The following is a 17,102-nucleotide window of genomic DNA, read 5'->3' as shown; positions in this document are numbered from 1 at the left end:
ATTGTTTTGGTGGATAAAACAAAAGCATGGATTGCCGCTAAGTTAGAGATGTGGAGATCAACCTTAGAAACAAGAGGCTTTGAGATTAGTAGATCAAAGATGGAATATATGATGTGAAATTTAGTCACACTATGATGGATGATGATATGGTGAAAATTGAGGAGAGAGAAATACCGCCAAGTGACTTTTTCAGATATCTGGGGTCTATCATACACAAAGAAGGTGACATAGATGATGGTTTCATAAAGAATTAAAGTAGGATGGATGAAGTGAAGAGGTGCGATCGAAGTTCTATGTGACCGACACATTCTTTTAAAGCTTAAAGGAAAGTTTTATAGGACTATTATCCGGCCGACTATGATGCATGGGACAGAATGTTGGGCAGTTAAGAAGTGCCATATAGCGAAGTTATATGTTGCAGAGATGAGGATGTTAAGATGGATGTGTGAAAAAACTAGGAAGGATAAAGTGAGGAACGAACGTATTAGAGCAAATATGGGAGTCGTCTCGATCAACGACAAGCTTCAAGAATGTCACTTGAGGTGGTTTGGCCCTATACAATGGAGGGCTGGGGATGCCCCAGTAAAGAGAAGTGATCTGATGCCGATTAAAAGAGCTAAAAGAGTTAGGGCCAAGCCTAAAATGACCATAGGAGAGGTTGTGAAGAATGACATGTATAGTCTGGGTCTTGTACCAAGTATGACCTCGAATAGAGCCTATTGGAGGGCAAGGATCCATGTTATCAACACCATGTAGTTGAAATTTTCCTGAATTCTTGGGCTATCCTCTTTCCTCTTACTTTTATCTTTCATTCTCCATTACTTGCCTTTCTTATCCAATTTCTTTTAAATTTCTTTTACTTTCCTTTGTTTTTGAATGGATCAATGTAGCCGACCCCATTTAGTTGTGATAATGTTGTGTTATTGTTGTTGTTGTTGTTGTTGTTGTTCTTAATCCCTCAACAGTGTTCTTAATCAAGCTAAAATGCGGGGGGGGGGGGGGATTTAATCCATGGCATCAAGGTTCGCAATAGGTCTCAACCCCTCACTCAGCTACTTTTCATTGACAACGGTGTATTGTTTTCTGAAGTGAGACTCAATGAGATACATAATTTGAAGGTGTGTGTGGATAGATACTGTCTTGCAAGTGGCCAAGCAATAAATGTTAAGAAGACCAGCTTCTATTTTAGCCCTAATAGCGCATCCCAGTTAAAGAGATGGTTCTCTAAGATTATGAAAATCCCTTATAGAGATGGTCCTTCCAAATACCATAGTCTACCTTCAGTTATTGGTGTGAACAAAATAAACTTATTTCATGAGATCAGCGATAGGAGCTCTAAGAGAATTCATGGATGGACCCAACAATTTTTGACTCATGCAGGCAAGGAGATACTTCTAAAGTCAGTTGTTCTTCCCACGTCAATTTGCTACTACTCATTGTAAGCTACCTAGATTGTTTCATGACAAAACTATAAGTGAGGTTGCTTGATTCTATTGGGAAGGTAAGGATGGCAAATCAAAGATTCATTGGTTATCTTGGAAAAAGTTATGCCATTCCAAGGAAAAATGAGCTCTAGGCCTTAGAGACCCGGTTCTCCACAACAAAGCCCTTCTATCTAAAGCAACTTGGAGACTTTTCCACAAACCTCAGTCCCCTTGGGCTTAATTTATGAAGGTTGCTTACTACCCCAAATGTGACTTTATGAAGGCAAAATTAGGTCACAACCCATCATAGGCGTGCAGAAATATAATAAAAGGGAGGGAAGTCATTGAAGTTGGCCTTTTTGAAAAGTTGGAATAGGTGATCGTATCGATATTTGGAGAGATAAGTAGATCCCCTTCCTATCAGGTTATCAAATACCTCCCCAGGAGATTATTGATAACAACTATCAAAGGGTTTCAGATCTGATCATTCAAGACAACCGGCTGTGGAATTCTACTATTCGGCCCCAGTGTTAAAGAGGTCATCCTTAAAATTCAACTTTCCCTCTTCCATTCAGAGGACAAGCGGGTGTGGGGAGTAGCAAAGAGTGGAATTTATTCGGTGAAATCTGCATATCATCTGCTTTGCAACGAAGAAGATTGAAAGACATCCTCTCTCTCCTATTCATCCAATCGCTGTAAGTGGAAGTCTACTCATTCAGCTATATGGAAAGAGATTTGGGAATGCTATATCCTCCCAGCTGATGGGCTTGCAATTGGTGAAAGATTTATCAAACACCGTATCCCAGTAGACCCTCAATGTCAAAGATGTGTGAAGGATGTGGAATCGATCAAGCATATTTTATTCCACTGCACATTTGCTCAGGTAGTTTGGTTTGAGTCTTCCCTCTCTCTTAAGCTCCCTCAAGAAAATGAGTTTGCTATTGCTAGATGGATTGAGGATTGGCAGAAACTTCATTGCCTTGGAAAGAAGGGAGTATAAATCTCTTGTTGGCCAATCCAGCCTTATTGCATGGTACCTGTGGAGGGCTCGAAAACGACTTGGTATTTGGTAAACAAAAATGGTCTCCTAGAGAACTTATTGATGCTGCCCAACAAGCTTTCTCAGAGTTTAATCTGAACTAGTTTACTCCTACGGTTTCAGTTGCTTCTCTTCCAGGCAAGCTCTCAATTTCAAATCCTTGGGAGGCTCCTACTCAGCCTTTTTCTAAAATTAAACTGTGATGCATCTCTTTGTCAAGAGAAGCAAAGATGTGGCATTGGTGTGATTATCTGAAATCATGAGGGAAGACTTCTCATTGCAAAATATGAGGTAACCATATTTACAAAAATTTCAAAAGGGGAGGCCTTAGCTATCCTAACTGGAATCTTAAAAGGCATCTCGTTGGGGGTTAGGTCTCATTATTGAATCTGATAACAAGGAGGTTATATCTTACCTCCTAGATCCTCAGAAGCACGTTCCCCTTTCTCTCCAGCAATCATTTCGGATATTAGGTACCTCAGCACTTTTGTACCCAATTGTAAGTTCAGCTCTATTTCTAGGGAGTCCAACAATATTACAAATTCTCTAGCCCAGAAGGCTCTATCAAGTCAATGTACGACAGTTTGACCTAATTCCACTTTTTGTTTGGTGGAATCATGTATTTCTCCTTCTAGGGGTTCCACACTTTCTAACCAATAGAATGTTCTTTACCCAAAAAAAAAAAAGAAGGGAAAATTACACCTACATCCCTTGTACTTAGCGTTAAATACGAATCGATCCTAGGTTTCAAAAAGTGAACGAGTACACCCTTGTAGTTTCAAAACCCTGCTGAACTAACCGACCGTTAGTTATCCAACGTTAACTGTTGATGTCCCATTGAGAGTTGACATGAAATGTTTATTTTACCCTTCTTCCATCTTCCCAAAACCTTAATTTGTACTGAACCACAAAGAAGAGACTCAAGACCCTCTTGCGACCCAGTAGAGATGAGGCCGTGGAAAGGTATCGCACATCCTAGACACGCCTTGACATTGGAAGGTACAAATTGAAGGGGAACAGTGGGGAGAACTTGAACCAGTGCAAGAATGGAGTATTCACCACCGCCACCAAATGAATTGTCGTCTATCTAACCCTCGTTTTCTCTTCTCTTCAATTCTTTTGATCTGGTCTTTCCTCCTTCCCTCTACCTATTAAGTTTGTAAATGGGATTGAAATCCAATAATAAATTCAAAGAACATCCAATAAAATATATACAAAAGGGAGGAGCAATATACTCCAAGATTGAAGAAGCTATCCTAGGAAAGAATATAAAGAATCCTATCTTACTATATGCAAAGGTATGCAATGGTCATAAATTGAGAAATCATCTCAACGGCTATATGCTAATACTCCCCCTCAAGGTGGAGCATGAAGGTCCTGAATGCCCAGCTTGGACTTTAGATGTAGAAATTGAGGTCATCCAAGGGATTTAGTAAACAAATCTGCAATTTGATCAGCCGAATCAATCTTTGTCGGGGTGATCAAACCTTGATGCACTTTCTCACGAACGACATGACAATCTATTTCAATATGCTTGATGTGTTCATGAAAAACTGGATTTGCAGCGATGTGAAGAGCTGCTTGATTGTCACAGTGAAGGTGGATGGGCAAAGTGGAAGTTACGCCCAAATCCTTTAAGAGCTATGAAAGCCATGTGATCTCACAAGTAGCAACTGCCATTGCCCGATATTCAGCTTCCGCCGAGGAGTGAGAGTCCGTAGTTTGTTTCTTTGTCTTCCATGAGACCAGACTAGAGCCAAGAAAGATGCAGTACCCGGTGGTGGAACGACGAGTCATAGGCAGCTGGCCCAATCTATTATCTCTCATTTGCATCGTTTAAATACTGAATTTTCCATTACTAATAAAACCCCTTGCACTGTTTGCCCTCTTGCAAAACATACACGTTTACCATTTCCATCGAGTACAATTTCTACTACATCTTGTTTTACTTTAATTCATGCGGACATTTGGGGACCTTATCATACCCCTTCTCTTTCAGGCACTCATTATTTTCTTACTATTGTAGATGACTACTCCCGTGCCACTTGGGTTTACTTGATGAACCACAAAACCGAGGCTATGCTCTCATTCACTATTTTTTTCAAATGGCTAAAACTCAATTCAAAACATCCATTTGTCAAATTCGCATAGATAATGCCCATGAGTTTTTTAATAAAGATACTTTCAAAAATTTTCAAACTTTGGGGGTCCTACAACAGTCAAGCTGTGTTCACATCCCACAACAAAATGGCATTGTGGAGCGTAAACACCGTCACCTCCTCAACATTGCTCGGGCTCTTCGCTTTCAAGCCAACCCCCTCAAATTTTGGGGTGACTGTGTCCTTACCGCTGCCTACTTAATAAACCGGTTACCCACACCCGTTTTAAATGGGAAAACACCATATGAGATTTTATTTCATAAAATTCCAGCCCTTTCCCATCTTAAGATCCTTGGTTGCCTTTGTTATGCTCGAAATACATCTGTCAAACACAAATTTGACCAACGTGCTTTATCAGGAATTTTTATTGGATACCCTCATGGTCAAAAGGGTTATAAAATTTATGACCTATCAAACCACACCATATACGTTTCCCGTGATGTAATTTTTCACGAGACAATTTTTCCTTACCAATTATCCACCTCTCCTACCCCATCCCCATCTTATGTCTTCCCCATTTGCCCTCCTGACCATGATACCCTTACCCCATTACCACCAACCCCAGAAACTGCAGAGGACTTTGGAGTGGTTGCCATTGGAGAAGAAGAAGAAAAGTGGAAGAGAGAATAAAGATCGTTTCAACCTTGGACTGCTGATACCATATTAAGTTTGTAAATGGGATTGAAATCCAATAAAAATTCAAAGAACATCCAATAAAATATATACAAAAGGGAGGAGCAATATACTCCAAGATTGAAGAAGCTATCCTGGGAAAGAATATAAAGAATCCTATCTTACTATATGCAAAGGTATGCAATGGTCATAAATTGAGAAATCATCTCAACGGCTCTATATGCTCTCAACGGCTATATGCTAATACTACCTTCCCTTCCCCTTTCTTCCATCTTCTTCCCAAGACCCTAATTTGCAAAAAATAAAAAAACTTAGGGCTCGCCACTACGCATAACCCACCCACTAAATTCGTCGGAAATTGTTGTATTATTATTTCAAAAAAGTATTTTTCGAGTCAATGTATTATTTCAAAAAGCACTTTAGACTCAATGTGAGTCAAAGTTTTAAAAATGTGTCTTTTGTTCATTCCCTCTTTTTTTTATTTCCCTCCATTTTTCAGTTTGAATTTGTTGTGTACTCTTGTGTGCAAGAGGCAATATTGAGCTCAAGAATAGTCCCACATTGATTGTGGGAGAGTAACTTGAGGGGTATATATATGTGGTTGGTTCCTTAAGGTATCAGCCCTTTGGAGAGGTGGTCACCCTACTCTCTAGTGTGTGGGGGGTCCTTAGGGTGCTTTTGAATGCCGGGCCGAGGCCGAGGTGTGGGTGTGGGTGTGAGTCTGGGTCTGGGCAAAACCTTATTTTTAGATAGTAGGAGTTTTGCACTTTTGAGTTTTAATTTTTCATTTTAAAACTCGGTTTGGTTCACCCATGGTTCATTTATACGGTTGAATACTGTCTCACCTGTATTCGTATAGATATATCCCTTCATGAAAGGGTACTCCACCACTGTAAATACCAAGTCTTGCCTGACATTTCATACATACAACAGAATCGAATTGTCTCTGCAACAGTCCGTTCTAGAGACCAGTCTTTACTGTGTTTTCTTTATTTAATAGAGGGCCAGTATAGCTGTTTGGTATCCTTAGTACTCATATCAGGTTCTGCAACCTATACGTTTAGGAGTTGTTTCATCTTGGAGGGTTAGGTGCAAGGTCAACCCCGTTGCAGAAGTGGGGGCATCTAAAACCTTAAGGAAAGTATCTGTCAGATACGACTCAACTCATCCTGTTCGTGATTGTTTCTGTTTGTGCTGTTCGGAGTTCTCCTCTCTAGTTCGTGTCTTGATGCTGATAACAAGTATTTTTTTTTAATTACTGTGTTACAGGTTAGTCTTATAGTATTTGCCTTGTATAACAGAAAATGATTAAGCAAACAATTTGTCCTTTCTCCAACGGGTAGTTTCTCATACGCCATTGTAATCTCATTTTCAGTTCTCTGAAATTTCATATATCTCGTTCCTTCCGTCAATTTTCATCTTCGTTTTCAGCCTTAAGCTCGAGGAATCGATCTAATGTGCGTCAGAGCCTCTGCATCAGAGCACTAGATTCTACTCAACCTTATGATTAGGACCCAAATATATGAACATTTTGAGAGAAGCGTGAAGCTCAAGATTGCCATTGTTGAGTTTGGGGATTTCGGCCAATTCTTGGCCAAAACTCTAATTTGCCAAGGCCACACTATCTGGGCCTACTCCCGATCCAACAACTACTCTGCCATTGCCTCCAATTTAGGGGTTTCCTTCTACTCAGACCCCCATGACCTCTGTGAAGAGCACCCTGAAATTGTTCTATCGAGTGCTCTTACTCTTGATCACCGTTTCTTCTTCCTTCACTCTGCTCCTCTGGGGAGACATACCTCTGATTGCTCCAAATAAAATCTGTGGATGGTGCTTCCTCAATTAAATTGAAATCAAGGATGTTCCAATTACTATTCTGAAACGAATCCATTCTCCCCAAAAGAAACGAGAAACAGTAATCTACACATATACAGACAAAGCGGTCCAACAAAGACTGATTTATTTTTTTTTTTAATTTTTTTGCAGATTAAGGTTTTGGGAAGAAGATGGAAGAAGGGTAAAACAGACATTTCATGTCCACTCTTAATGCTACATCGGCAATTAACTTTGGATGGCTAACGGTCAATTAACGGTCAATTAGTTTAGCAGGGTTTTGAAACTACAAGGGTGTACTCGGTTCACTTTTTGAAACCTAGGAACGATTCGTATTTAACGTTAAATACGGGGGTATACGCATAAATTTCCCTAAAAAAAAATTATAGCCATTGATAGTTATACAGTTCCTTGACCACGTGGGTGTGTGGAAGGCACTTCCATTCATTGGCATGTATATAACGGCTATTAGTGCCATTGACCATATCGGTTATGTCTTGTTATATCATAAAAACCAATAGATCAGGTCACAAAGATGATGTCCTGAAGCCATACTGCATAAGAAAGGGCAGTAAGGTACACAAAAATCCTACAAAATAAATAAATAAATAAATTTCAATATATACCATATTCAAAAGTGCAAGTAAAGCTAGAGAAGACAATGTACTCCCCTGGATTAACTGCTAGGAATAAATATGTAATGCTTGGATTAATAATAAATTCATTCAATTTTGGGTGATGGCTTTGCTTTACATGAAGGTGGGTGCTGCTGATCCAGAAAAAAACCCCTTTGGGCTGTACAAAACATAACCCTTGCGCCTAGAATATACATTAACCAAGCAGTAAGCCACAGAAACCCCTTCCCTCACTTCGGAGCAAACAATTGTTCTACAGCTTGCTGGATTGAACAACACAGAAGGTCCCCATAACAAATCACATATGAAAGGTCATGAATTTCATTTACTTTCTGATTACCCACCTTGATGAACCACAACAATCTTCTTAGAGAATAAAATTCAATAGATATGCTCCGTGGATAACAAAGGTATAAGCTTGTAAACCCCAGATGTTCCCTGCATCAAAGAAGCTTCGAATTGTACTAGTTCCTCTGGCTATTGATGGTGACGCCAATAGTCAAACCCCAAAAAGATGTGTTTTTATCTAACTGTATCGAGGCAATAGAAATTGCTTCACAACCATCACCTGCTGTTCATCCCATGTTTTTCTTGGTCTTAGCCTTGTGAAGACGGGCATTGCGGACAGCCTGTTGAATTTGCTTTTCATGCTCTTTGAGCATTTCCTCAATGTTTCCCCCAGGTGGCAGCAATGGTCCAGAGTAATGGATCCTGTTTTTCTTGGGGACATAACCCTAATACCAAACAAAGGTAAGATTAAGTTCAGATATCTAGCGGTACGAATATTCAAAACTGAACTTTAAATGAAGGACCAAGTTTTCCTCAAGCCACGGTGAAGGGAAATCCCTTGACCGTGGCTGGCTTTCAGATGGGCGGGAGAGGGTACCGCACAACAGGAGGGTATTATCAACTTCGTCCAATAGGGGGGGGGGGGGGAGATGTTTTAGGACCCTAGGATGGTGGTTGAACCCTTCCCGCGGAGTATGAAAACTTTCTCCTTAAATCAACACCAGCATAAGAGATTAATTCATCTCTGGCTCTAACTGGTGGCCATGCAAATTTTTTTTTTTTTTAATATTGAGAACCTGCAGTCCATGTTTGAACCAAGCAATATATGACAAAAACACACTATGGCTGTGCTCACCTAGCATGGTTCAAACTTTGACTGCTGGATAGTAGATAGTGATCATGGATGTGATTTCAAAAATATGTGAAAGTGATTGATGAAAGTAATCACTTACCGTTGTAAATTCCTTGTCAGGCACCTTATCTGCTTTCTTTTGAGAATAGGTAGGCCTATCCACCAAATGATGGGTCCACTCTGACTTTTCGGAGGGCTCAGCATCATCCAGTTGGATGTATCTGGAATTCAATCGCTGTTCTGGCCAGTGGGCATGTGAGCTCCTCTCTCTTTGAGAATCAAAACGTGAACTGTTTCTTGCAGCATCTGAACCTGAAAACTTGGACAACTCAGCTGCCTGATTCATACAAGATCTCTGTACCCTCAATTCTGCACTCTTCCGTGAAGATCCATATGCATTAGCGTGATTCAATTGACCAGAATGAGATAAATGATTCTGTAACCCGCCCCCCTGCCATTTCAGAATTAGCCATTAAAGAAGGAAATGTAAAATAGGATAAAACTACAATCTGATGAGCCCTAGAATTCTAGAAAATACCTGCATTGATGCATTTAGCTCAGCATTGGCATCTAGTGCTGGTGCTGCCTTGGATTCTCTTGAACCCCTCCTCGTAGATTCATGCGCATGTCCTTTTGCAGCTGCTCTTTGCCTGATAAATTGGACAATGCATGGGTAATGAGGCCCCTATTCATATGATCATCAATATATTACAGTTGTCTTAATTGCAGCCCTCATGCTGTCATATAGACCCCAGGACCAAATGAAAATCTCTATCCCACTAACTTTCCAATCCTTTTGGGGCCTTCATGAGTTCAGTGTGCGAGTAAAGGAGAGAGAGAGAGAGGGGGGGGGGGGGGGAGGCATTTTCCAAATATTTGCAGTATATTTGTTGTTAATAAGCTACATTGTTTCCAGATTCAGAGATAATGGTTTTCCTCGTGCATTGCGATATTTTCCTCTTGCCGATAATTATGCGGAATGAAAGTAAATTTTAAAGCAAAGTACGTTTCTTTCAGTCAAAGTAGCATCTCCAAAATCAAACACATCCAAGTATATAATAAAAAAAGGGCGTATCCAGTGCACGAGGCAACCACCAATATGGGATCTGGGGAGGGGCAGACGAACGCAGCCTTGCCCCTGCTTTTGCAGAGAGGCTGTTTCCAAATTTGAACCCACGACCTCCAGTTTGCAATGGAGCAACCTTAAAGTTGCACCAGTTACAGAACTCTGAATTTATAGAAGCTCCTAAACGTAATATTTCTACTGATGACGTCCAAGTATAATCAGTAGAAATATTACGTTTATGAGCTTCTATAAATTCAGAGTTCTGTACGATCTGAGTCCAATAATCCTACACAATTACAGTGGCAGAAACTAAAACCTCTGTTAGAATATGGCTATATTGAGGAAAATGATGAAATGGTAAGGTGGACTGTATTATCTATGAATATGATGATAGAGGACAGAGGTTATAACAATGATTAATGCTGCGACAAGGCCATCAGGTTGCATGTCACAGTTAGATTTTAGGTTTAGGAGGTAAGAAGAGAGAAGGAAGAAGTTGGAGGAGGAAGAAGGTAGCAAGAGAAGAGAGGAGAATATTTGGTTGTAATCGATTGTGATGGAGAGACTTCTCCATACACCCTATATTCATTCAATCATAACTAATAGAGAATTACATCCACCTTCCTAGGGAGGTAAAAGGGAAATAAAGAAGAAAAAACAGAATTACATAATAAGGCAACTAGTAATATAACTAGTTCCTAAACTACCCCTATTACATGACTTCTAACACTCTCCCTCAAGCTGGAGAATATATATCATGCATTCCTAGCTTGCTTAGGAAAGAACTAAACTGAGGAGAGCCAAGAGCTTTGGTGAAGATATCTGCCAACTGATCACCAGTCTTCACAAAGGGAGTACAAATACAGCCAGAGTCTATCTTCTCCTTGATGAAATGCCTATCAACCTCAATGTGCTTAGTCCGGTCATGTTGTACCGGGTTGTGGGCAATACTGATGGCAGCCTTGCTGTCAGAGTACAGTCTCATGGGTCCTTCAGTGTCAAATCCTAGTTCTTGAACAAGTCTTTTCAGCCAGATGAGCTCACACACTCCGTGTACCATAGCTCTAAATTCTGCCTCGGCACTAGATCTGGCCACAACATGCTGTTTCTTGCTCCTCCATGTGACTAAGTTACCTCCCATAAAGGTACAATAGCCGGAGGTAGATCTCCTGTCTGTAATGGAACCAGCCCAATCGGCATCTGTGAAACCTTCCACGCTCAAGTGGTTGTGCCTTGCATACAACAGTCCTTTCCCTAGAGAGGACTTCAAATACCTTGGAATGCGATACACAACATCCAAATGGCCACTCTTGGGAGCATGCATGAATTGGCTGACAACTCCCACTGTATAAGAGATATCTGGCCAAGTCATAGAGAGATAGATAAGCTTCTCCACTAGCTTTTGATACTTCCCCGCATCAACAAGAGAAGGACCACAATCCTCTCCTAGCTTGTGGTTCTGCTCAATAGGAGAGTTTGCTGGTTTACAGCCTAACATCCCTGTCTCTGTTAACAGGTCAAGAATAAACCTCCTCTGACATATGTTGATTCCTCTCTTGGTCCTTGATACTTCTATTCCTAAGAAGTACTTCAAGGGACCCAGATCTTTGATCTCAAACTGTTGTGCCAAGTAGCTCTTCAATTTACCTATCTCAGCTGTATCATCTCCTGTGACCACAATATCATCAACATAGACAATGAGAGCTGTGATAGTACCATTACTCCGCTTGGTAAAGAGAATATGATCAGCTTGGCTCTGGGAGTATCCATTCTTCAGAATAGCCTGTCGGAAGCGCTCAAACCATGCCTTTGGTGACTGTTTGAGACCATATAGAGCCTTCTTAAGGAGGCACACTTTCCCTTCAGCGGAAGGCATCTTGAAGCCTGGTGGAGTTTGCATGTACACTTCCTTTTCCAAGTCACTATGAAGGAAGGCATTCTTCACATCCAGCTGATATAAAGGCCAATCTTTATTGGCAGCCAAAGATAAAAGAACTCTTATTGAGTTATGCTTGGCCACAGGGGCAAATGTCTCCTGGTAGTCAATTCCATAGACTTGACTGTACCCCTTGGCCACCAACCTTGCTTTGTATCTCTCAATACTGCCATTAGATTTATACTTGATTGTGTAGACCCATCTGCATCCAACTGGGACACGTCCCTTGGGAAGGTCAACAAGTTGCCAAGTACCATTCTTCTTAAGTGCCATCATCTCCTCAGACATGGCTTGTCTCCACTTTGGGTCAGACATAGCATCAATGACATTCTTGGGAATGGAAGCAGTAGAGAGAATAGTAATAAAGGCAAGGCCTGTAGGAGAAATTGCATCATAGGAAACAAACTGGGATATAGGATTAGTACAAGTTCTTTTCCCTTTCCTAATAGCAATAGGAAGGTCCAAATCAGATGGAGGAGAAGAAATGTCACCTGATTGAGAAGGATGAATCTCAGGATGTGGATCTAGATCTGAAGAGGACTCTTGGTAGGTCTTCTTTTTTGTATTATGCAAGCCTTCACTTTTTTTGTATGTAATGTGGTAATCCTTCTCCTTATCAGAACCACTTTCAACAACCAAATCTGTATTCCCCCCTGGTTGATCATCAACCTCAACCACATCTACAGTCCTGTGTTTTCCAATGTCAAGCATAAAAGGAGATGTAGGTAGAGGAGAAAGGAAGAAATCCTCAGTAGCCTGTTCACTCCCACAATTCTCCCCCTGAAGAGGATGCTGAGAAGGGACAATGAAGGGGACTGATTCAAGAAAAGTAACATCCTTGGAAATGATACATCGGCGGGAAGAAGGATGATAGCACTTGTACCCCTTGGTAGTAGAAGAGTACCCAAGGAAGAGACACTTGAGAGCTTTGGGGTCAAGTTTAGTGCGAGCAGATTTGTTAACATGCACATAACAAACACAGCCAAAGACTCTAGGAGGAAGAGAAAAAGCAGAGGCCTTGGGAGATAAGATGTTCAAGGGAGATTTGAAATTAAGAAGCTTGGTAGGCATACGATTGATGAGAAAGGAGGCAGTGAGAAGAGCAACGGACCAGAAGGTCTTGGGGACATGTATGCCAAACAATAGACTACGGGTGACCTCCAGAAGATGGCGATTTTTCCTCTCAGCAACCCTATTTTGTTGGGGCGTGTCAACACATGCTAGCTGATGGATAATGCCATGAGTAGTAAAGAAGGTTTGAAGACCACCAAACATGTACTCTCCCCCTTTATCAGATCGCACAATTTGGATGCGGGTCTCAAATTGAGTAAGGATTATTTGGTAAAAATTCTGAAAGGCATCACAAACATCACTCTTATGCTTCAAAAGTACAGTCCATGTGGCACGGGAAAGATCATCAACAAATGACACAAAGTAACGAAAGCCAAATAAAGAAGTAGTAGGGGAAGGACCCCAAACATCAGTATGCACAATATGAAAAGGAACAACTGTTCTATTACCATGATAAGGATATGAAGACCGACAATGTTTGGCAAACATACATGGTTCACATTGAAAAACATGAGAAGAGGCAATACATGAAAATAAGTGAGGCAATTGTTTCCTCATTACTACAAAAGATGGATGGCCAAGACGGCGATGCCATAACGTAACAGAATCCACAAAACTACTATCATTTCGACCACACACATAGGAATGAGCTGTGGGCAAAAGCGGATAAAAAAAGTAGAGGCCTTGTTCTTTATGTCCACTACCAATAATCCTCTTCATCACCAAATCCTGAAAAAGACAGTGAGAAGGAAAAAAAGTGACACAACATTTAAGAGATTTAGTCAAATGACTCACAGATAAAAGATTCAGTGTAAGGTTAGGGACATGAAGAATAGAAGAGAGGGAAATAGATGATGTCACAGGGATATTACCCTTACCAGATATGGAGGAAAGGGAGCCATCAGCTACCCTAACCTTGTCGTTACCAGAGCAAATGGTATAGGAATCATGATAATGAGACGTACCAGTCATGTGGTCCGTGGCACCCGAGTCAATGACCCAAGATTGGGCAACAGTGGAAGCTGAGGTGGAGACCTAGAAAGCTGAGGATGATGAGGATCCAACCATACTAGATGTAGAAGATGTGCTCAACTGTGACACAACCCTGCGAACCACTGCATCCATAAAGGTGGAGTCATCCTGTGGGGCATCAGCATCAGTTGCCACTGCGGAATGAGCTCGAGCTCCCCCTCTACGGCCACCACGACCACGCATACCAGGAGGACGACCATGGAGAGACCAACACCTATCCTTGGTGTATCCCGTGCGTCCACAATGATCACATTTAAATCTGTCTCGCCCAACTCCACTGGCACCAACTGTCTCTACAGTACTAGCTTCCTCACGATTAGGCCCTGGGCCTCTACCACCTCCACGGGTGTCTTGAACAGAACTAGAATTGAGGGCTGACCTCTTAGATGATGCTGGTAGTGATGCCATAGTAAGTCGCTTGGTCTCTTCACTCTGTAAGTAACTACAGACTTCACTAAGAGAGGGAAGGGGAGACCGGCCTAATAGCTGGAGTCTAACTGGCTCATAGTCAGAGTTCAGACCACCAAGCAAAGAGAAGACATGCTCCTTTTCAAGAGTCAGATACACCTTGGCTTCATCCTCTGGGTTGGTCAAATGAAGGTCTCTGTACTGATCATACTCTTCCACAAGACTAAGGAACACACTGTAGTACTTAGAAATAGTGCTGTCACCTTGTTTCAATGAGTGGATTCTTTGATGGAGCTGATAGACCTTGGCAGTGTCACCTACTCTGTCAAAGGCCACAAAGACACTATCCTAAATAGCTTTGGCTGTTTCCTTCCTTATAAATCTTCTCCCAATCTCGGGCTTCATGGAGAAGATCAACCATGTCATAACTGTAGAATTTTCAGTCTCCCATTTATCAAAAGTAGGTGAACCAGCTATGGGAGCCTTGATAGCACCTGTGATATATCCAAGTTTTCCCTTACTCCTAATAGAAAGTCTCACAGAATGTGACCAATCTAGGTAATTAGTACCATCAAGCTTCACAAAAGAAATCTGTTGGTGGGTACTCTCATAAGCCAACTGAGGGACAATAGTAGGGGGCTGTGAATCAGCAGTACCAAGCACAGATGCATCTGAAGCAGCCATCCTTTACCAAAGACAATAAACAAGAACACCAAAGACAAGTGGGGAGTACATACTCAACCCAAACAAGCAAAAAGAAATCCAATAAGCAGTCTAGGATAGCATACTGCCGAAGCAGACCTAGCAGTAAATCTCTAAGAGGACTTAAATCAAGCACTTCTAGTGCATAACAACAGCAGTCCAGCAGGCAGTCCCTAAGAAGAGGCCTCACAAAGGCTTGCAAGGTGTAGTAATAACTTCAAACAAGTAAAACAGCCTCACAAAGGCTATGCATACACATCCCTCAACCAAGGGAGCATCAAACTGTAGCTTGAAGCAAGAAAAAAGAAGTAAAACAGCCTCACAAAGGCTATGCATACACTCTGGGGTTTACCTGGGCAGAACAGAGGATCCCACACAAGAACTCTATTTGCTCATATGGCTTCTACAATCAGCAAGGGAGATCATAACAACTCTCATAAGTGTCCTTGGGCGATCCAAATAGGCCAAACCAAGACACAAAAGAAATCCGAGAAGAGCAGCAACTGCAACCTGAACTTGAACTTGGCGGAACTTGTAGCAGCCTTTGTATGAGATCCAAACTATCAAGAGAGCTTCAAAATAGCTCAGGTATATCCTTCAATCATCAAAAGAGGCTAAAATAAGCCTATTCCATACTCTTTAAGCAAAGCTGTACACAGAAATCTCCTCTTTGGAATCCTTAGACACAAAGGATTTCAAAGAGAAGAGAAAAAATGAAAACAGGGACTGAACACGACTCTCAAACCTTGAGCCTTCTCTGATACCAAGTTAGATTTCCGGTTTAGGAGGTAAGAAGAGAGAAGGAAGAAGTTGGAGGACGAAGATAGCAAGAGAAGAGAGAAGAGAGAAGAGACTATTTGGTTGTAATCGATTGTGATCGAGAGACTTCTCCATACACCCTATATTCATTCAATCATAACTAATAGAGAATTACATCCACCTCCCTAGGGAGGTAAAAGGGAAATAAAGAAGAAAAAACAAAATTACATAATAAGGCAACTAGTAATATAACTAGTTCCTAAACTACCCCTATTATATGACTTCTAACAGTCACCAAGAAGGCAAGTTAGTGATCTGAACACACAACACAATACTAACATTAGTATTATGATGGTGAGCCTGATGTGAGGGAAATAATCGCATGTCACCTCCAATATTTCAAGTATAATGATCTTAGGTACCACTACAAAAAGGAACAAGAGAATTTAAAGTAATATTTATATGAAAAGCAATGAACTAGCCACCAGGCATGAGTCACTTCCAAATAACAAGGTCTGATGGAGAAATATGCACCTTACCTAAAGAGCCAGATCTTTAGTGGTTAGAGAATCTATCTTTTGTTTGGCAGATGAGGTCCCTGAATGGCCTGGTGACTAGTTGGCCAAGGCTGGGGTGACTGGATCCCATTATGTAATTGTTGTAGTATGGGTACAAGGGTAGAATTGTCAATAGGGGTATTTTGGTCTTGTACTCATTCTAAATTGTTCTATTCTTTATTATAAATAAAGCTGGCCTGTGTCTCATTGACACAAGTCATTCTCCCATTTTCCAGATTTTATCATGGTATCCAGAGCGAGGGAAAACCGACCTAGGTTTTTTGGTCATGGTTGAGACTAAGAAAACAGCCGCCGCAATACCACTACTGTAGCAGCAGCACCACCACCACCGCTTTCGCCTCCCATCTCCATCACCCCTTTGCCTACCCTTTCTCTTTCTGAGAAGGAGAAGGTAGTTCAGGGAGATAAGTCACTTCAGACGTTTGCCAGGAAGAGTAAGCTTGACCAGAACAGGCCTACTACCATCTTTCCTATAAGATTGACTGAAACAATTCCAAGTTCTACTACCTTTGAACCCTCTGGTAAGCTTTCATCTAGTCCTCCCTATGATCCTACTTTAGACCTTCCTATTGCTGTTAGGAATGATAAACGCACTTGCACTCATCATCCGATTTCTAATGTGGTTTCTTATGACTCATTGTCTCCTAGTTTCCAGACTTTTCTTGCTTCCCTATGCTCTGTTTCTC

General features: G+C 41.2%; 1 pseudogene; it reads right to left on the bottom strand.

Moving 5' to 3' along the window:
* Positions 1-7,665: 7,665 nt before the first annotated feature.
* LOC122668880 overlaps positions 7,666-17,102 on the bottom strand; it is a 98,516-nt pseudogene continuing 89,079 nt past the window's right edge.

The sequence above is a fragment of the Telopea speciosissima genome, chromosome 7, assembly GCF_018873765.1.
Source record: "Telopea speciosissima isolate NSW1024214 ecotype Mountain lineage chromosome 7, Tspe_v1, whole genome shotgun sequence".
Taxonomy (NCBI): Eukaryota; Viridiplantae; Streptophyta; class Magnoliopsida; order Proteales; family Proteaceae; genus Telopea; species Telopea speciosissima.
The sequence above is the reverse complement of the archived record's forward strand: the minus strand, read 5'-3'. Positions and strand labels throughout refer to the sequence as shown.